General features: G+C 46.3%; 1 protein-coding gene across 3 annotated transcripts in view; it reads right to left on the minus strand.

Moving 5' to 3' along the window:
• The window catches only part of LOC143300199 (uncharacterized), a 98,465-nt gene that overhangs the window by 71,740 nt on the left and 4,225 nt on the right, over positions 1-22,500 (minus strand). For 2 of the 3 annotated variants that reach the window (XM_076613761.1, XM_076613762.1), the window contains exon 1: positions 11,252-11,461. The exons of the other annotated variant lie outside the window; for it this stretch is intronic. The gene's annotated coding sequence lies outside the window, so the exon portion shown is untranslated. Of the gene's footprint in view, positions 1-11,251; positions 11,462-22,500 lie in introns of those variants that run through there. 3 annotated transcript variants of the gene reach the window in all.

A 22,500-nucleotide genomic window follows, 5' to 3' on the forward strand; every position in this document is an offset into this window, starting at 1 on the left:
AGAACCCACGGCAACAAAAGGGTTGTTCCTGGCAAAATTCTGTAGAAAAATCAACTTCGGTAGGAAAACCAAATAAAACTGCACTCAGGAAAAAAATACCAAAATAATGGGGTAGCGCTGCAGTATAGCGACGCGCTCTCCCTGGGGAGAGCAGCCCGAATTTCACACAGAGAAATCTGTTGTGATAAAAAGAAATACAAATACAAATTATTATCATCATTATTATCGTTATCATTATTATTACCATTAGTATAGGCGAAACGGCAACGGACGGGAAGATCAAATACGCACGTTAAAGATTCTGTAATCCATGTCAGCGTTCGGTGGGTTATGAAAACAAGAGCATACCCAGCATGCATACCTTCGAAAACGGAGTAGAGATGGTTGCCTAAATGGCGGGTTGAAAAAACGGGCATACACGTAAAAACCCACTCGTGTACATGCGGGTGAACGTGGGAACTGCGGCCCACGAACGAAGAAGAAGAAGAAGAAGAAGAAGACGGGATGAATCGCACCTGATTCATTTTAGTTGGTAAACGACAGAAAACTTCCACAAACTACAAGGAGCAAAACATGAACCCCCCCCCCCCCCCCCCCCCCCCCCACACACACACACACAGAAATAAAACAAAACAAAACAAAACAAAACAACAACAACCAAAAACACGCATACACACACATACACACACGTACACACACACACACACACACACACACACACACACACACACACACACACACACACACACACACACACACACACACACACACACACACACACACACACACACAACGCGGGTAAGGACACCATTTAGAAACATTTCCTGAAAATGATCCAGCTGTCTACTAAGTGTGGATCACAAAATGCGCAGTGCTCGGGCGTAAAACTTTACGAGGGATCGTTGGTTTCACGTATACAGGTGTCAGCAGTCAGAAGGTCTATACGTTTACAGATTTCCATTTCAGCTTCGAGACCCGCGAACTACGCTGCTACACTTTCCGTATCAACCCCTCGACTGCTAGGTCTTGGTAAAAAGAGATCAGCATGGCATGAACTTTAACTCTCTCCATACGAACGGCAAAAGTGACGACGTTAACAGCGTTTCACCCCAATTACCACCATCAAAATATTACAGGCGGAAGGCTCTTACACTGAAGAGGTGAATGTTGACAAAGAATACCACAATTCTGACAACGGAAGCTAAAGGTTGGGTCATTGAGACACCCACTGGACATCCGAGGGGTCTGTGTAGAGGAGAAGAGAGGACTGGCCGTACTGAGTGAGTTAAATTAAGTGCGATTTCTACACTCGTTTTATGTACTCCTGCTGGAGCCAGCTGCATTGCTCGGACGGAAGAGCCTAGTATGGTCGTAACCCGCTACTAACTCTGTGTAGTATGGAATCGACCAATGGCGTAGTTCGGTCAACGTAGGCATTTACGGTCACGTGTAACTGTCAAAAAGTTAGAACCAAGCAATGCAAATGGCACCTGATGTGGTGATTTTGATCAACAAAAGTAACGCAGTCCCAAGGGGACTTTCGGTTTCAGTGTCAGGTGTCAAAGCGTGCGGACTGATCCATATACGCTACACCACCATCTGTTGTTAAGAGAGAAAAAAAAGAGGGTGAAGGGCGGGAGGACGGGGGTTGGGGGGTGGGGGGTGGGTGGGGGTGGGGTGGGGTGGAGAGACCAAATAGAGAATGGTCACAGACATCCTGACCTGTAAGCTCAGTCTGTGTCAGGTGACAGACAGTCAGTCAACAGAATGTTCGTCAGCAGCAGTGAAGGGGTTAAATGACAAAAAAAAAAAAAAAGAAAAGAAAAAAGGGTAGAACGAGGAAAGGAAGTTGGTGAAGGACGGGAGGGGAGATGGGGTGGGAGGGGGGGGGGGGTGATGAGGGAGTTGGGAGGGCGATGAGGGGAGTTGAAGGGGCGATGAGGTAAGTGGGGGGCGATGTGAGAGTTAGGGGGGCGATGAGGGGAGTTGGGCGAGAGGCGAAGAGAGCGGTTGAGGGGGCGATGAGGGGAGTTGGGCTAGGGGCGAAGAGGGCGGTTGAGGGGGCGATGAGGGGAGTGGGGGGGCGATGTGAGAGTTACGGGGGCGATGAGGGGAGTGGGGGGCGATGTGAGAGTTATGGGGGCGATGAGGGGAGTTGAGGGGACGATGAGGGCAGTTGGGGGGCGATGAGGGGAGTTGGGGGGCGATGAGGGGAGTTGAAGGGGCGATGAGGGGAGTTGGGGGGCGATGAGGGGAGTTAGGAGGGCGATGAGGGGAGTTGAAGGGGCGATGAGGTAAGTGGGGGGCGATGTGAGAGTTAGGGGGGCGATGAGGGGAGTTGGGGGGGCGTTGAGGGGAGTTGAGGGGGCGATGAGGGGAGTTGGGGGGCGATGTGAGAGTAAGGGGGGCGATGAGGGGAGTGGGGGGCGATGTGAGAGTTAGAGGGCGATGAGGGGAGTGGGGAGCGATGAGGGGAGTTGAGGGGGCGATGAGGGGAGTTGGGGGCGATGTGAGAGTTAGAAGGGCGATGAGGGGAGTGGGGGGGGCGATGAGGGGAGTGGGAGGCGATGAGGGGAGTGGGGGGCGATGAGGGGAGTTGAGGGGGCGATGAGGGGAGTTGGGGGGGCGATGTGAGAGTTAGAAGGGCGATGAGGGGAGTGGGGGTCGATGAGGGGAGTGGGAGGCGATGAGGGGAGTGGGGGGCGATGAGGGGAGTTGAGGGGGCGATGAGGGGAGTTGGGGGGCGATGTGAGAGTTAGAAGGGCGATGAGGGGAGTGGGGGGCGATGGGGGGAGTGGGAGGCGATGAGGGGAGTGGGGGGCGATGAGGGGAGTTGAGGGGGCGATGAGGGGAGTTGGGGGGCGATGTGAGAGTTAGAAGGGCGATGAGGGGAGTGGGTGGCGATGGGGGGAGTGGGGGGGGCGATGAGGGGAGTTTGGGGGGCGATGCGGGGAGTTGGGGGGCGATGTGAAAGTTAGGAGGGCGATGAGGGGAGTGGGGGGCGATGAGGGGAGTGGGGGGCGATGAGGGGAGTTGAGGGGGCGATGAGGGGAGTTGGGGGGCGATGTGAGAATCAGGAGGGCAATGAGGGGAGTGGGGGGCGATGAGGGGATTTGGGGGCGATGGGGGGAGTTGGGGGGCGATGTGAGAGTTAGGAGGCGATGAGGGGAGTGGGGGACGATGAGGGGAGTGGGGGGCGATGTGAGAGTTAGGGGGGCGATGAGGGGAGTTGGGGGCGATGTGAGAGTTAGGAGGGCGATGAGGGGAGTGGGGGGCGATGAGGGGAGTGGGGGGCGATGAGAGGAGTTGAGGGGGCGATGAGAGGAGTTGGGGGGCGATGAGGGGAGTTGAGGGGGCGATGAGGTGAGTTGGGGGGCGATGTGAGAGTTAGGAGGCGATGAGGGGAGTGGGGGGCGATGAGGGGAGGGGGGCGATGAGGGGAGTTGGGGGGCGATGTGAGAGTTGGGAGGGCGATGAGGGGAGTGGGGGGAGATGTGAGAGTTAGGGGGGCGATGAGGGGAGTGGGGGGCGATGAGGGGAGTTGGGGGGCAATGAGGGGAGTGGGGGGCGATGAGGGGAGTTGAGGGGGCGATGAGGGGAGTTGGGGGGCGATGTGAGAGTTAGGGGGGCGATGAGGGGAGTCGGGGTCGATGTGAGAGTTAGGAGGGTGATGAGGGGAGTGGGGGGCGATGAGGGGATGGGGGGCGATGAGGGGAGTTGGGGGCGATGTGAGAGTTAGGGGGGCGATGAGGGGAGTGGGGGTCGATGTGAGAGTTAGGAGGGTGATGAGGGGAGTTGGGGGGCGATGTGAGAGTTAGGGGGGCGATGAGGGGAGTGGGGGGCGATGTGAGAGTTAGGGGGGCGATGAGGGGAGTTGGGGGCGATGAGGGGAGTTGGGGGGCGATGAGATGATTTAGCGGGGCGATGTGGGGAGTTGGGGCCGATGAGGGGAGTGGGGGGGGGGCGATGAGGTGATTTAGCGGGGCGATGTGGAGAGTTGAGGGGGTGATGGGGGGAGTTGAGGGGGGCGGGAGGGGGTGGGGATGGGGGGGGCAGATACCTGACTTCCTTAAAGACCTAGGCCACAAGTCAGACCTTGCGAGACTTCCAAATGCTGCCAGAACATTTAGGAACGAGGGGAATAAACAAGTGAAACATGAAACAGATCACCTTTGAACGCCCCACCAACTGCTGTGTGAATGTGTTTGTTGGTCGAGGGCGCCCGTGAGACTGTGAATCGGAATATGTGCGTAATGTATGTGTGTGTGTGTGTGTGTGTGTGTGTGTGTGTGTAATACGAAAATGGGAACACGAAAAGGCTGCTTCTTTTCAAGAAAATTTGTCTAACGCTGAACTTACACACTTAAATGACACAATCGATGCTGATGATATTGACGTCATAAATGATAAGCTCGCAAACATTCTGATTCAGACGGCAAAAAATACTCTCGGGACATTTCAAATTCGTACTTCTAAGACAAAACACAGAGATAGTCGCAGTTGGTTTGATTCCATATGCAAACGAAGCCGATCAGAATATTTTAAAGCTAAACACAGAGTAAAAAAAAAAAGAAATCTAGTAAAAATAGAGACACGCTGGAAACAGTCAGCAAGAGTTACAAGTCTGTTTTAAAGAAAGCGGAAAAGACGTGGAGAAAAAAATGGCACAGAGAACTACGAAGTTTACGCAAAAGCAATTAAAGAGAACTATGGAATAGAATTAAAAAGAAAAAGAAAACATCATGTCCCATAAATTTAGAAGACATGTTTCACCATTTCAGCAACCTTAACGTTAATGATAATGAACATATTGACAGTACAACGGCAACGCACATTATCAATTTAGAGGATAACGATGATATTTTAAATGCATGTATTACTGAAGATGAAATTACTTCAGCCATCAAAAGACTGAAGAAAGGCAAAAGTGCCCGTGAAGACTTGATTCGTAATTAATATATCATTAACAGCGTTCCTTTGCTGACAGAAACATACTGTAAATTATTTAACAAGATACTGGACGAAGGTGTTGTACCGAAAAAATGGGTATCCAGCTTGATATTGCCATTGTATAAAGGCAAAGGTGATACACTTGACTGTGATAATTATAGGGGAATAACGTTGCTCAGCTGTGCTGGAAAACTATTCACTACGGTGTTAAAAGCTAGACTGACTGATTATATCAATGTAAACAATATACTTTCAGGGGCCCAAGCAGGATTTTGACAGTCCCATTCTACATTAGATCAAATGTTTGTTTTGAAATCACTAATTGATATTTTCTCCATGAAAAAGAAGAAACTTTACTCTGCTTTTGTTGATTTTAAAAAAAGCCTTTGATTCAGTTTGGAGAAGTGGGTTATGGCAAAAACTTGTTCATGAAGGCGTGAATGGTAAAATTTTGCGTGTCATAATGAACATGTATGATAGAATTAAGTCATGTGTGTTTTTAAATGGTAAAAAATCTGATTTCTTTAGCATTTGTAAGGGTGTACGACAAGGAGAAAATCTCTCACCTTTGCTTTTTTCTCTGTACCTCAATGATTTAGAGATGTATTTGACTGAGCATAAGAGTCCATCTGTTGATCTTTTATTGAATGTTAACATTTCAGAGTTAGATAATTACATGCGAGTATTTGTACTGTTGTATGCAGATGACACAATTTTACTTTCAGAGACAAAAGAATGATTACAACAATCCCTCAAAGTTTTTCACAAATATTGTTTAAAATGGAAACTAGTGGTCAATGTAAAGAAAACTAAAGTGATGATACTTAATTCTACAAACAAACTAAAGCCTGTTTTTAAGTTTGGTGATGCATGTTTGAATGTTGTCGATTCTTTTAAATATCTTGGCATCGAATTTAGTAGAAACGGAACTTTTTACAAAGCTAAAAAATGATTTATGAACAGGACCAAAAAGCTATGTTTTCGTTACTTCAGTCAGTCAGAAATCAAGATTTACCTTTACATATCATTCTGGACATGTACCAGTCTATGATTGTTCCTATTTTGTTGTATGGTGCCGAAATATGGGGTTATGAAAATGTAGGTATACTTGAAAAAATAGAATTGAAATTTTTGAAACGCTTGTTCAAACTGAACAGAAATACTGTGACCCAAATTGTTTATGGAGAAACTGGTATTTATCCAATTAGTGTGTTAGTGAAAATGAGATTAGTTCGATTTTGGACCAGCTCAGTGATATTAAACACAGAAAAATATTCTGGGAAAATATATTTGATATTACTTGACTTATATCGAAATGGTATTTATTCTTCAAAATGGATGAGTTGTATCAGACAAATCTTAATAGAAGCAGGGTATGACTGTGTTTGGGATGCTCAATTCTTCTTGGAGAGGGAATCTTTCTGCAAGAATGTCAACATTGCTTTGAGAGATAGTTTTCAAAATCTATGGAGACATGCTCTGGAGGCGAGTAGTAAATGTTTGCTTTATCGAAATTTCAAAAGTGGATTTGGTAGAGAAAAATACATAGTCAAATGCCTGATAATTACGTTATCAGCTTCTTCAGATTTCGAAGTAGTAATCATAAGCTGGAAATAGAAACAGGGAGACACAAAGGCATACCACGAGAGTTACGGCTTTGTAAGGTTTGTAACATGTCTGTGATCGGTGATGAGTTTCATTTTATAATGGAATGTCCCAGTTATGATTAGTTACGAAATAGACATGTTCCTAAAAAAAATATTTGTCTCCAAAATCGGTTTTTAATTTTTGTAATATGCTCAAAGGAGGCAAAAAAGTCATTTTAGCTGTAAGTAAGATGACTAGATTTGCAAATGTTGCCTACCTATACTTTTGGAGTTAAATGACATTTGTGTTTTCTCAACTTTTATGTGACATTGTTGTGTATTTGGAAATGTTTGTTCTGGGCATGATAAGATTATTTTGCAGTAATCCTCCATACTCCATACATAATAAGAGTGAAAGGATAATTAAAACTGGAACTTGAAACGTGTGTGTGTGTGTGTGTGTGTGTGTGTGTGTGTGTGTGTGTGTGTGTGTGTGTGTGTGTGTGTGTGTTTGTGTGTGTGTGTGTGTGTGTGTGTGTGTGTGTGTGTGTGTGTGTGTGTGTGTGTGTGTGTGTGCATGTATGCACACTTGTGCGTGTATGTACGCGTGTGTGTGAGTGCGCACATGTTCGCTGTATGCGGTCCATTCTCATTGCTATATTATTCCAATTACTTGCATTTTCCGTATGCTTCTTTTGAATAGATTTGTAACTAATATACCTATTAAAACTTTTGTTCACTTGCTTCTACTTTTTTCCTTTTTATATTTAAAATAATCATTATATTTCATCTATTTCACAATTCTCTCTCTCTCTCTCTCTCTCTCTCTCTCTCTCTCTCTCTCTCTCTCTCTCTCTCTCGACGAGTTCTTTCATCTAATCTATGCTCGATGCGAGACGTGATGTCGGCAACGATGATAAAAGTTCCGCTTTAAAAATATCCAACAGTGTTTTACGAATACAAGTTTGTGTAGACTGTTAACATCAAAGAACGTGACTTAAATAACAGCCGATAATAAACTTAACCAACGCAGTTCTATCCTTCAATAACAAATTCTCTATCGCGTTTCAAAACGATTTTATGCAGGACAGGCCTAGCTGTGTTCTGGGGCCCTTTAAAAAAAAGGGGGGGGACAGCAGAGCAGGGCTTATTTCTTTTCTGAAAACAAAACAAAACAAAACACAAAAAGAAATCATATTTGCCTTGGCCAGTTTTCAGTTTCAAGTGTCAAGGCGTGTGGGCTTATTCATATACGCTATGGAGGGGGTGGGCGGAGTGGGGGGGGGAGGTTAGTGAGGGAGGGTGCGCTGAGGAAAAAAAAAGGAATAAAACACTTTGGAGTTATGGGACATTGGATGGAGGAGCCAACAGTTATTCTGCCAATGAAATAAATTATTACAACAAGCTACCGTATACCCAACACTGAGTGGGCATATGGCCTCAGCACTTGGTGTTACAAATAGGAGCAACCCCTCCACCGCCGCCCCCGCCGCCCCCCCCCCCCCCACCCCTCCAAAAAACAAGAAAAACAAACAAAAAATGCCTTGAATATCGCCATGTCTTGTACTCAAATCTATCCCCTTTTGTTCTAAAATCGGGAAATGAGAATTGGACAGTCAAATAAATGGAATAAAATAATTAATGTGGAAGCAACTTCAGGCGAAATAAAATTTCTTGAATATTTTGTATTTCAAGCGTATACTCGTAACTTATAGATAGTTACTCCTATATTCCGTGGATATGAGAATGTTTTAGATTGATCATTTCAAAAACATGATTTAGAACGTACTGTAGTTACCAGTGTCGATTTTCTTTCATGGGATGAGAAGCTTAAGGAAGGATCTATTACGTCATCAGCAGGTCTTGAAACACCGTGTTTATCCGAGTCCCTGACAGACGTCAAATCATTCCAGTATTGTCCACAATTGCAGACGGGCGCGTCAGCCGAGTGATAACAGCGTTGGACTTTCAATCTCGGTAACGGCACGTGGTGGGTAAAGGGTGGTGATTTTTCCGATCTCCCAGCTCAACATATGTGCAGACCCGCTAATGCCTGAACCCCCATTTTGTGTGTACGCATGCATAATATTAAATACGCACGTTAAAGATCCCATAATCCACGTCAGGGTTCGGTGGGTTATGAGAACAAGAACATACCCAGTATGCACCCCATCTCCAAATACGCAGTATAAATGCCTACATGTCGGGGGTAAAAAACAGTCATACACGTAAAAAGCCAACTCATGTATATGAGTGAACGAGGGAGCAGTCCATGAACGAAGAAGTACATAAATGCATTAGATGAGGGAAAAACAGCACTGATGTTGACTTCTCTTGGGCTCCCTCACACTATGGACTGTTCTAGAATGGAATGTCTGACATGTTGGTAGGACGAGGTTGAGTTCAAGTAACCCAACGCTGCCAAATCCTCTAATATGTTCGCTGTTAGAAACGTCCACTTCCATCTGAGTTTTTACCGCGGTCTCAAGTCATCGTACTGTTTTCTGTGTCTGGCATTCAGTGTGAGTTTAAACTTTCAGACTTAAATCACGTTAAAAGCAAAATATATCTTACATCCTACGCAAATGTGTGCATCATGTTAAAAATAGTATGTCCGTCTTATTTGTCACGACTTATTTGATTGCCTAAGATTACTTATCAAACATCGACTGACAAAAAAAAAAAAAAAAAAAAAAAAAAAAAAAAAGAAAAAAAAGAAAGAAAGAAAGAAAGAGAGAAACCAAAAAAGAGACAGAAAAATGCACACAACAAAACAAACAAACAAAAAAACAAACAACAACAACAAGAAAAAACCAACCAACCAAACAAAAAAAACCCCCAACGAAATCAACTTATATTTCTGTCCTAAAAAAATCAGTGATATTAAGAAAAACTACTAAATTGGTTAATAACATTGTAATACATTATCTACATTTTCCCTCTCCACTCTTTGACTGGCCTTCTTTACGTCTCTTGACAGGGGAAGAAATGTAGAGTATATATTACAATATTATCTAAACAAATTTACGATTTTTCCGTCTATGGAACGAAACTGAGTATAAAGAGCACAAAATGTAGAGTATATATTACAATATTATCTAAACAAATTTACGATTTTTCCGTCTATGGAACGAAACTGAGTATAAAGAGCACAAAATGTAGAGTATATATTACAATATTATCTAAACAAATTGACGATTTTTTCCGTTTATGGAACGAAACTGAGTATACAGAGCACAAAATGTAGAGTATATATTACAATATTATCTAAACAAATTGACGATTTTTCCGTTGAAGGACCGAAACTGAGTATAAAGAGCACAAAATGTAGAGTATATATTACAATATTATCTGAACAAATTGAGGATTTTTCCGTCTAATGAACGAAACGGAACAGAAAGAGCACAAAATATAGAGTATATATTACAATATTATCTAAACAAATTGACGATTTTTCCGTCTATGGAACGAAACTGAGTATAAAGAGCACAAAATGTAGAGTATATATTACAATATTATCTGAACAAATTGACGATTTTTCCGTCTGTGGAACGAAACTGAGTATAAAGAGCACAAAATGTAGAGTATATATTACAATATTATCTAAACAAATTGACGATTTTTCCGTCTATGGAACGAAACTGAGTATAAAGAGCACAAAATGTAGAGTATATATTACAATATTATCTAAACAAATTGACGATTTTTCTGTCTATGGAACGAAACTGAACAGAAAGAGCACAGGGGAAGAAATGTGGATATTGCCAGATTTGTTTCATGTTCACTGGTGTGATCACCTTTTCTAACCAGGACACACTCACACTCACTCATACACACACACACACACACACACACACACACACACAGAGTCAATCCGAGAGAATCGGAAGCTCATTGTAAAGTGTCGATCTGATGTTGCAGCCAGGAAAGGGTTGAAGAGATGAGGACAAACAGCAGTCAGAAAATCTCCTGGGGACTCGTCAAAACGTGGCACCATTTCTTCCCATTTCGAGAGACAGAGAGAGAGACAGACAGACAGACAGACAGACAGGCAGACAGACATACAGACACACAGAGACAGAGAGGCAGACACACAGAGACAGAGAAACAGACAGAGACATCAGTTATAATTAATCTTCAGCAGCAACGCTTACGTCTTCTCTCTGTCTCTGTCTCTCTGTCTCTGTCTCTCTCTCTTGTTTGTGCGTTTCTTTTTTTTAATTTATTTATTTTTAATAAATTTTGTACCCCATGGCTGGATGGAAAAAAAACATTCTTGTCGTTATGCTTATCTCAATGCCCTGGAAAAACTAAAATTTCTTTCGTTCGTTCGTTCTCTCTCTCTCTCTCTCTCTCTCTCTCTCTCTCTCTCTCTCTCTCTCTCTTTCAGTGTCAAAGCCCTAGACATAAAAAAAAGGAGAGTTTAATTTAAGTTGGTGATTATTTCTGTAAAATAAGCAATGACCACTCCACAGGTAAACAGGCAAGACATACACAATGAAAGCACGTTGAATCTTGAATGTGTGTGTGTGTGTGTGTGTGTGTGTGTGTGTGTGTGTGTCTCTGTGTGTGTGTCTGTGTGTGTGTATGAGCTGTAGTTGCAACGCGTACAAAAAAAAAAAAAAAAAAAAAAAAAAAAAAAAAAAAGAAGAAGAAGAAAGCAACAGGAGGTTAAAATGACGGAGAAAACACAAACGCTGGACATTGTGAATTACCTGGTCAGTCAGTCTCTGTGTGTGTTGTGTGAAGAAGAGGACGTGATAAAGAAGAAGAAGAAGAAGAAGAAACGGCAGCGCAGTGATCCATACAGTGAAGTGTTGAGGTGAGTGTTCCGCTGTTCCCCACGCTGCAATATTTGGATGTGACGTCTCACAATAAACTGCTAGCTCGCTGCTATTAACTAACTCGCCGGTCGGTGGTTTAAAAGTGTGCAACCAGTCATGTTCCTTCCTCCTCTGTGACATCATTAGACGGTGACTGCCTTTATCCTACCCCCTACCCCCACTCATAGAAGGACCCCCCCCCCCCGCCTCCCCCAGGCCCCCCCAGGCCCCCAGCCCACGCGCCCCGCCCCCAGCCCCAGGCCAGGAATAATGTGTGTGTGTGTGTGTGTGTGTGTGTGTGTCTGTGTGTGTTTACGTGTGTGTGTACGTGCGTGCGTGTGTTTGTGTGTGTGTGTACGTGCGTGCGTGTGTTTGTGTGGCTGTGTGTGTGTGTGCGCGCGCGCGCGAGTGTGTGTGTGTGTGTTGGTTTTAAGAATTGCGAAATGGTTTTAAGTTCTGTGATATGATGTAATAATGCATTATTCAGGCAATATGGCGAGTGTTGTGTGGTGTGTGACGATGCAATAATTCATGACTTCCCCCCAGGAGGAGTTCTGTTTACAGATGGGGCCGGAGTGGATATGTCTGGATTCAAAACAACTCCAATGACGGGCGCAACAGCCGAGTGGTTAAAGTATTGGACTTTCACTGTCAGGGTCCCGGGTTCGAGTCCCGGCCACATCCCTATGTGATTGCGGCCAGGCTGACCAGACCCCATCCCATATTCTCCAAGACTGCCCCCTGTATGAGAAGATGCGGCAGCAGTCCTGGCCTGGGGGTGCTGACCTCAACACCAAGCTCTGGGGGACGGCAGCCGATCTTCACCGGACGTCCGAGTTTGTGGCATCCCTCGGACTTCGACCCTGACTGCGTAGCTGTCGAACGCAAAGAAGAAGAAGAGGAGATTGATTGATTGATTGAATCTTTAATGGGTAAAGAATTAGGCACAGTAAAGGCCTTTTTACAATTCTGCCCATTTAACGACATAAAAAATAAAGAACGAACGACACAAAACATAAAAATAAAGAAATAAACTGAAATAAAATAAAATAATAAGAACGACGAATAAGAATAGGAACTTGAATAGTCTATTAAAGGTAACAAAGCGATGAAAAACTGGAACAATTGGTACATTACATGTACATAGGTACTTACACACACACACACACACACACACACGCGCGCGCGCGCGCACACACACACACACACACACACACACAAAATTATAAAACAAGCAACAAAGACATACGTACACATTCACGCCCACACAGAAGAAGAAGAAGAAGAAGAAGAGTCCCAGCCACTTCACCTGATGGGTGGAGATTCTTCCGATCTCCCAGGTCAACAGATGTGCAGACCTGTTGGTGCCTGAACCCCCCTTCGTGTTCATGTACATGCAGAAGATCAAATACGCACGTGAAAGATCCTGTAATCCATGACAGCGTTCGGTGGGTTATGGAAACAAGAACAAACCCGGCATGCAACCTCCAAAAACGGAGTATGGCTGTATACACGGCGGGAATAAAAACGGTTTTTCACGAAAAACAAACAAACCCACTCGTGTATACGAATGAACGCGGGTGTCACGAAAGAAAAGAAAAAGCTCAAAATAAAAGCTAGGTGAAAAGCAAAAGTCCATGTTTTCAACTGTATCGACTTTCTGAGTGTTTCGAGGGGTGTGGTGGTGGCGGTGGTGATTTTATTTGTCAGGGGAGACGTTTTGTTTTAGATTTGCAGGGAGTGTGTTTGTGACATGTACAAAAGTACTCCCTGGCAGTTCTTCCTAAAGGGGTAGTCATTGTTTGGCCTAACACCCCTTTTCCGTCAAAACCGGTTTAGCGGACAGTTTGAAGTATCGTGGGGCTGAATGCAATGTTGTTGTTTTTTTAAGGTCAGCAATAAATATACCCAACAAAATGGTGTAAGCAACACGAGTGTGAAACAGACATGTTGAGCCATTTGTCCCTTCAAAGGAACGCTCAAACAGACACGTTGAGCCATTTGTCCCTTCAAAGGAACGCTCTTTATGTCTTTTTTATTTTTAACCCCCTCCCACCCCCCGTCCCCCAACTCCATGTCCTCTAATTTTTGTCACCCCCCTCCCCCCAATCCCCAACCCCCTATCTTCCTCCACCATTCATTCACGTCATGTGCAGTAGTCCAGTCTTGTGTCCACAGGATATTGTCAGGTCTGAAAAGCTAGACAAAAGGCGATCCATGCGTATATTTTTTAACAGATAATGACATCCTCTTCGTCCTGTATGAATTGATCACATCTAGACTCCAAAAAAAGGTATTGACACTCAGCGATAGTTGACAGGCTATCTAGTTTCTTTTGCCACTCGTGTCCAAGTCAGTTGACATCTATGTGGAGTGATGGCCTAGAGGTAACGCGTTCGCCTAGGAAGCGAGAGAATCTGAGCGCGCTGGTTCGAATCACGGTTCAGCCGCCGATATTTTCTCCCCCTCCACTAGACCTTGAGTGGTGGTCTGGACGCTAGTCATTCGGATGAGACGATAAACTTAGGTCCCGTGTGCAGCATGCACTTAGCGCACGTAAAAGAACCCACGGCAACAAAAGGGTTGTTCCTGGCAAAATTCTGTAGAAAAATCCACATCGATAGGAAAAACAAAAAAAACTGCACGCAGGAAAAAAATACAAAAAAAAATGGGTGGCGCTGTTAGTGTAGCGACGCGCTCTCCCTGGGGAGAGCAGCCCGAATTTCACACAGAGAAATCTGTTGTGATAAAAAGAAATACAAATACAACTACAAATACAAATCTCGGAGCAAGATGGCAGAGTGGTCAAGACGCTTAATCTGCCAATGGACTGTCTGTGAGGGGCTGGGTTCGAATCCCGCTCTCACCTTTTCTCTCAAGTTTGACTGGATGGAGAATCAAAGTAGGAGCATCTAGTCTTTCGGATGAGGCGATAAACCGAGGTCCCGTGTGCAGCACACGCTCGGTGCACTGAAAAAAAACAACAAACCCATGGCAAAAAAAGTGTTCTCCTCTGGCGAAATTCTGTTAAAAAGAAATCCACTCTGATAGGTACACAAACATAGTTATATGCATGCACTCAAGGCCTGACTAAACGCGTTGGGTTATGCTGCTGTCAGGCATTTTCCTAGCAGATGGGGTGTGGCCTATATTGATTTGTCCGAGCGCAGTGACGCCTTCTTGAGAAACTGAAACCGAAACTGAAACTGAAACTATCATCTCGCGTGCTTTCTTGGTTCATCTGATCTGCTCCGTCAGCATTAATCCTGACCAGCACTGTGTGCAACTCAGCGTGGGATTGACACACAGACACACACACACAGGCACACACACAGGCACACACACAGACACACACACACACAACACAACACACACAATTATTCATTACTTAAAAACAAATTCTGAATGTTTGATTCAAAGTCCACTTGGTATCTACCTTTGATCACATTTTTGTTGTTGTCATTAGCATGCTTTTTTTTTTTTTTTTCTTTTTTTTTTTTTTTACTGTTATGTGGGTGTTTAACTCACTGTCCTAATTCATGTTATAATTCACTGTTATTCACTGCAGTTATTCGTAGCTCTTCGTTTTCCACTACTCACTATAGTCATCCCACCACCTCTTCTCATGTATCCCACGCCTCGGTTCCTATGCGCACATACGTTTTTCTTCTTCTTTTTCTTTCTTTTTTTTTTTCTTGTGCCCGTCTAATATCACTAAACAGTGAAAAGACGTTAAACTAAACTAAACACAACACACACACACACACACACACACACACACACATATATATATATATATATTTATTACATACATTGGGTATCTCACCTCTTGGGTTGGCTATTAAGGCCTGATAAACGGGTGTGATCTAAGCGGAGATCAGGCGTTTGCTTTTCGTTTTCTTTTAACAGCAGATATGATTCAGCTTTCACAACTTGAAACAGAAACTGAAACGTACCATAAATCAGATCGATTGGTGTTTGCATTGATACCCCACCCCCCAGGAAGTTCATTCGGAGCAAAAGAGTTCAGTTGGTCACAATAGACTGTAGCTTTTTCCTGGACCACCACATTCCAGTAGAGAGGTAAGTTGGTCACAACAGACTGCACTTTATTCGGAGCAAAAGAGTTAAGTTAGTCACAATAGACTGTAGCTTTTTCCTGGACCACCACATTCTAATAATCTATTCGGAGCAAAAGAGTTAAGTTGGTCACAATAGACTGTAGCTTTTTCCGGGACCACCACATTCCAGTAAAGAGTTAAGTTGGTCACAATAGACTGTACTTTATTCGCAGCAAAAGAGTTAAGTTGGTCACAATAGCCTGAAGCTTTTTTCCTGGCCCCCCCACATTCCTGTACAACATTGTATAGAAGACTGAATTTCCGTCAGGCAGTTTCAGAAACACTCCAAAGAAAGACTGATAGACTGCTTGTCACAGAAAACACAGTCTGATTTCCTCCACTGCCACGAGTTTGATTTGCCCCACTGCCAGGATCTTTATGTATACAAAATTGAAAAGTGTGTTTTACTGAGGAACGAAATCTTATTTAAACACCAGCAGTTCATCAGAAGAAGCTGCGGGAGAGTCAGTTACACGTCGGACAACGGGCGCAATAGCCAAGTGGTCAAAGCGTTGGACTTTCAATCTGAGGGTCCCGGGTTCGAATCGTCGGTAACGGCGAGGTGGGTAAAAGATGGGGATTTTTCCGAAATCCCAGGTCAACATAACGTGCAGATCTGCTACTGCCTGAACCCCCTTCGTGTGTATGCGCAAGTAGAAGATCAAATACGCACGTTTAAGATCCTGTAATCCATGTCAGCGTTCGGTGGGTTATGGAAACAAGAACATACCCAGCATGCACACCCCCGAAAACGGAGTGTGGCTGCCTACAGGACGTGGTTAAAACGGTCATACACGTAAAAGTCCACTCGTGTACATACGAGTGAACGTGGGAGTTGCTGTCCACGAACGAGGAAGAAGAAGAAGAAGACGTCGGACTTCTGATCCTTTGTTCATCCGGCCAGTGATCAGGGTTCCAGGCCCCGTTTCGGCATGGTGTTGTGTCCTTGGGGCAGGCACTTTACTCCGATTTTCCTCATCACTTCACCAAGGATGTGAACGGGTAGCTGACTGCGTGGGGGCTGTGGAAGTTTAAAACAGCTGAAAGAAAGGATTGGGTCCCCAATTCCTATTCCGAGCCGATGCGACGCCCCAGAATGCCCCCCCCCCCCCCCCCCCACATCCCCCTCTCCCCTCAAATTATCCCCATGGAGTTTTTTTTTCTGGAAGAGGTCTGCAATGACTCCGGTATGGAGTTAGCCTGGGACGACTCCAGCCCTTGTCCTGAAATGACGCCCCCCCCCCCCCCCCCTCCTTCCTTAGATTAAAAACAAACAAACAAACAAAAAATCAGCCAGAAATCATAACAGTATATTGCTGGGGAACAAAAACTTTGTGGAGTGTTTTGGGGGCAGCCCCAAACAGTCTACCGTCTTTGTCCCGAAAACACTCCATACATGAGTCATTCTGGGTTGGACTTCCGTCTTTATTCCGAAAACACGCCATAAATGAGTTAGTCTGGGCTGGTATCGTATCGACACTAACAATCATTCTGTGTGCACTGCCAGGTTAACTAACTCACTCCACATAAACGCGAGTGGAGTAGATTCAAGACTGGCCCCCAACTCAGCCCCCCCCCCACCCACCCCCACCCCCAGCTCCCCCCCACACACACACCCCAAAAAGGCTTTAACTTCAGCAGTTCGATCATTCTCCCAGATTTGGGGCAGCGGACTATCACCTCTATCAAGCCTGTTATGTCTGTCTGCTATCGATTTGGCCAACCCGTTTTGACGCTAGGTTGTGTCAGCAGATTGTACAATATGCATGATAAAGCATCTACCTCTCCGCTTCACTGACCCGAACAAACCGTTTTAGCATGAACTGCTGTTACCACGTTCGGTCGATATTTATGCGCACTGATGCGAGCGTTCGCACAGTTTTATACATGCACTCACGCACGCACGCACGTACACACACACACACACACGCTCGCACGTAGGCATATGCAAACTAATTCATTCAACAACAACTTGCAACACGAACTTGTTCAGGTCCGGTCAGGTTTTTCGTCAATGTGTGTGTGTGTGTGTGTGTGTGTGTGTGTGTGTGTGTGTGTGTGTGTGTGTGTGTGTGTGTGTGTGTGCGCGCGCACGCGTGTGTTTATGTATGTATGTGCATGTATGTATGTGTGTGTATATACATATATACATGTGTATGTTTCTGTGAGCAGCGGTCCCAACTGGCGCTGCAACCGTCTCCCGGGGGCACGCAGAATACGGGTTGCATTCTGGTTGATCCTGCCAGTAGTCATATGCTTGTCTCAAAGATTAAGCCATGCATGTCTAAGTTCACACCCTCGTACGGTGAAACCGCGAATGGCTCATTAAATCAGTCGAGGTTCCTTAGATGATCCAAATTTACTTGGATAACTGTGGTAATTCTAGAGCTAATACATGCCGACCAGCTCCGACCCCTCGGGGAAAGAGCGCTTTTATTAGTTCAAAGCCAGTCGGGTTCTGCCCGTCCTTTGGTGACTCTGGATAACTTTGTGCCGATCGCATGGCCTCGAGCCGGCGACGCATCTTTCAAATGTCTGCCCTATCAAATGACGATGGTACGTGATCTGCCTACCATGTTAGCAACGGGTAGCGGGGAATCAGGGTTCGATTCCGGAGAGGGAGCATGAGAAACGGCTACCACATCCAAGGAAGGCAGCAGGCGCGCAACTTACCCACTCCTGGCACGGGGAGGTAGTGACGAAAAATAACAATACGGAACTCTTTTGAGGCTCCGTAATTGGAATGAGTACACTTTAAACCCTTTAACGAGGATCTATTTCAGGTCAGGTCAGGTCATTAGATCTGCTACTGGTAACCTGTAATCCAGTACAACCTGTTCAGGGTCGGGTTGCCGACGACTAAACCGGCACTCCCACCACTCCCTTCTGGGACTGGTGAGGCGGGTGGCTAGACACCCTTATGGAGATCCATAAAAGGGCGTCGGCTCAGGAGAGCCACCGACGGCCATCTAGCTCCACCGTGCTGTGTGCATGCCACACGCAGTTGGCCCCCGGGGTGTGTCTACCCATGCATGCGAAGTCTGGATCCGGCAGAATCTGCGGAAGAAACCTATCGGTTCAATGGAGAGGAAGGCGGTTACAGCAACGCACTGTGGAGTGCAGAGAGCAAGATGAGACACCGAAAGGATATCTTGGTCATCCACTGCATCCGTGCTCATCCTCCAGTCGTCTCGACTTAGTCTTGCCACTGGAAATTGGTGGACCCGGACGAGAGAGTGAGGTCGACGTTGCGCAACTCCTCTTCACTTTAAACAAACTCATCGCGCAAGTCATCAGTCATCCAAAATGACCTTTCATCCTTCATCATTTCATCACCCCCAAGTCCTGTGGCGACAGGCGAGCGACGAAACGACAGGTGTGGGTACACTGGCAGTCGCAGCCGCAGACCTGCACGCAGGCGGCTCAGGCCATAGGGTCGTTCTTCGTCGACAGGAGCAGCGATGGAGCTCGGCAGCCGTCTGAGCGTCTGAGCAGCCCTCTTTAGGAATGCACTGCTCACCTCCCTGGCATGAGGAAGGGGCTAGAAAAGGTGCCCTAAAAATTGCCTGCTCCATATCACCCTGGCCAGCATACCGCGGCTGGCGGGGACCCTACATCAGCGGTCGAAACAAAGAGAAAGAAAAGAAAAAAGCAAGGATCGTTCCTCTCACCATTGGTGCTTGGAACATAAGGACTCTCCTGGACAGAGATAATGCGGACAGACCCCAAAGGAGAACAGCACTAGTTGCATCCGAACTCGCCAGATACAATATCGACATCGCAGCCTTGAGTGAGACTCGGCTTGCAGGCGAAGGCGAGCTCTGTGAACGGGGATCTGGTTACACCTTCTTCTGGAGTGGACGAGGAAGCGAAGAGCGACGTGAGGCTGGTGTTGGTTTTGCAGTAAAAACAGCACTTGTCAGCAAGCTAGCTGGAATCCCAAAGGGAGTCAACGATAGGCTTATGACCATGAAACTCCCACTGGCATCTGGCCAGAAGCACCTCACCATTGTCAGTGCCTACGCCCCAACCATGACCAACCCGGATGAAGTGAAGGCGAAGTTCTACGAGGACCTTCACTCTGTCATTGCTGCCATCCCTAAAGCAGACAAGCTCATCATTCTTGGGGACTTCAATGCTAGAGTTGGCTCTGACTACATCTCCTGGGATGGAGTGATTGGAAAGCACGGTGTAGGGCCACTGCAACCCAAATGGATTGCTTTTGCTTCAGACATGTGCAGAGCACGAACTGCTGATAACCAACACAGTTTTCTGCCTCCCTACCCGTAACAGGACGTCATGGATGCACCCTCGCTCAAAGCATTGGCATCTCATCGATTATGTCATCGTCAGGAAAAGGGATAGGCAAGATGTACGTGTAACAAAGACCATGTGCGGCGCCGAGTGTTGGACAGACCATCGCCTTGTAGTCTCGAAGCTGAATATTCGAATCCAGCCCAAGAGACGCCCCCAAGGCCAGAAGGCTCCAAAACGGCTCAACATCGCTAAGCTGAAAAACATCACCATCAAACAGTCCTTTGTGGAGCTGCTGGAAGATCGTCTGGAATCCGCCTCTCTGAACAACCAGAATGTGGAGTCTGACTGGAGGACCCTGCGTGAGCTGATCTATAGTACAGCTTCAGAGACCCTGGGACCCATGATCAGAAAGCACAAAGACTGGTTTGATGAAAACTGTGATGAAATCAAGCAGCTTCTGGATGAGAAACGCCGTCTGCATCAAGCCCACCTGAGCAACCCAAAGTCCACATCAAAAAAGGATGCGTACAATGCCATCCGCAGGACTGTTCAGCAAAAGTTACGCCAGATGCAGGATAAGTGGCTGAGTGACAAAGCTGATGAGATCCAGGGATATGCTGACAGGCACGATATGAAGAGGTTCTATGATGCCTTAAAAGAAGTCTATGGCCCCACATCCTCAGGATCATCCCCCCTCCTCAGTGCAGATGGGAATACCTTGATCACCGAGAAGGAGAACATTCTCGAACGATGGGCTGAGCACTTCAACAGTGTCTTAAATCGCCCTTCCTCCATAAATGATGAAGCCATAGACCGTCTCCCACAAGTCCCCACCAACGAAGCACTGGACGATCCGCCAACACTTCTTGAGACCCAGAAAGCAATCCGTCTGCTATCCAGTGGCAAAGCACCTGGCTCAGACTCCATACCAGCAGAGGTCTACAAGGATGGAGGCACTGTGCTGACTGAGAAGCTTCATCAGCTGTACTCACTCATGTGGAAAGAAGAGACGATCCCCCAGGATTTCAAAGATGCATCTATCATTCACTTGTACAAGCGAAAGGGGAACCGGCAAGCCTGTGATAACCATCGGGGCATTTCCTTGCTCTCCATCGCAGGCAAGATACTTGCCAGGATCCTACTAAACCGCCTCACAGCACACCTTGACCAAGGTCATTTGCCTGAGAGCCAATGTGGATTCCGGAAAGAGCGCGGAACCACCGACATGGTGTTTGCTGCAAGGCAGCTGCAAGAGAAATGTCAGGAGCAAAATGCTGATCTGTTCTCCACCTATGTCGACCTCACTAAGGCCTTTGACACCGTGAGTAGAGAGGGACTGTGGAAGATCATGGCCAAGTACGGATGCCCTCAGAAATTTATTTCCTTGGTCAGCCAATTCCATGAAGGTATGCAGGCTCGAGTCCAGGACAATGGCGAAACATCTGCTCCTTTTGCTGTCACAAATGGTGTCAAGCAAGGCTGCGTCCTGGCTCCAACGCTGTTCAGCCTCATGTTCTCTGCAATGCTTACTGATGCCTTCAGAGATGGCGATGTTGGAATCGGCCTAAAGTACCGAACAGATGGCAAGCTGTTTAACCTCAGAAGGCTTCAAGCAAAAACGAAGGTCATGACAGACATCATCAGAGACTTTTTGTTTGCTGATGACTGTGCCCTCAACGCTGGATCTGAAGCTGACATGCAACTCAGCGTCGACAAGTTTGCCACTGCCAGCAGGAACTTCGGCCTTACCATCAGCACGAGGAAAACTGAAGTTCTCCATCAGCCAGCCCCAGGGAAACCCTACGTTGAGCCCAACATCACAGTCAACGGTCAGAGACTCAGTGCGGTGGAGCGGTTCACATACCTTGGCAGCACACTGTCACGAAATGCGACCATCGACGATGAAGTGAATGTCAGGATTGCAAGAGCAAGTGCAACTTTTGGTAGACTCAGTGCAAATGTCTGGAACAGAAGAGGCATTAGTCTTGAGACCAAGCTAAAGGTCTACAGAGCAGTAGTTCTCCCCACACTACTGTACGGCTGCGAAACTTGGACAGTGTACCAACGACATGCCAAGAAGCTGAACCACTTCCACACAACATGCCTCAGGAAGCTACTGAACATCAAGTGGCAAGACAGGACCCCAGACACAGAGGTGCTCGCAAAAGCCACCCTTCCCAGCATCTTCACCATCCTGATGCAGTCCCAGATTCGCTGGGCTGGACACGTGGCGCGCATGCCAGACCATCGGCTGCCCAAAAGGCTCTTCTATGGTGAGCTGCAACAAGGGAAGAGATCACACGGAGGTCAGAAGAAGCGCTTCAGAGATACTCTGAAAGTCTCTCTGAAAGCGTTTGATATCAACCCTGACTCCTGGGAGGAATCTGCAGTGGACCGTAACAAATGGCGCGCTGTTGTGCACAAAGGCGCCAAGTTGTGCGAGGCCAACAGGACTGCTGCAGCTGTTCAGAAGAGGCAGGCCAGAAAGTCACGGGCAAACAAGCTCCCTGACAATGATATGCCTGTCTTTGTCTGCCCCAACTGTCAGCGAACATTTCATGCGCAGATTGGACTATTCAGCCATCTGCGCACTCACAGATAGACTCATGAGCATCCTTCCCCCCACCCCACCACCACCCTCCCCCCATCCCCCATCTGGATGACAACGATGGTCATCATCGATCTCGATGGACACACCACCACCACCACCACCATGTGTGTATATAGACATATATGTGTGTGCATACTATGTATATATATATA

This window comes from Babylonia areolata, chromosome 26, assembly GCF_041734735.1.
Source record: "Babylonia areolata isolate BAREFJ2019XMU chromosome 26, ASM4173473v1, whole genome shotgun sequence".
In the NCBI taxonomy this organism is placed as follows: Eukaryota; Metazoa; Mollusca; class Gastropoda; order Neogastropoda; family Buccinidae; genus Babylonia; species Babylonia areolata.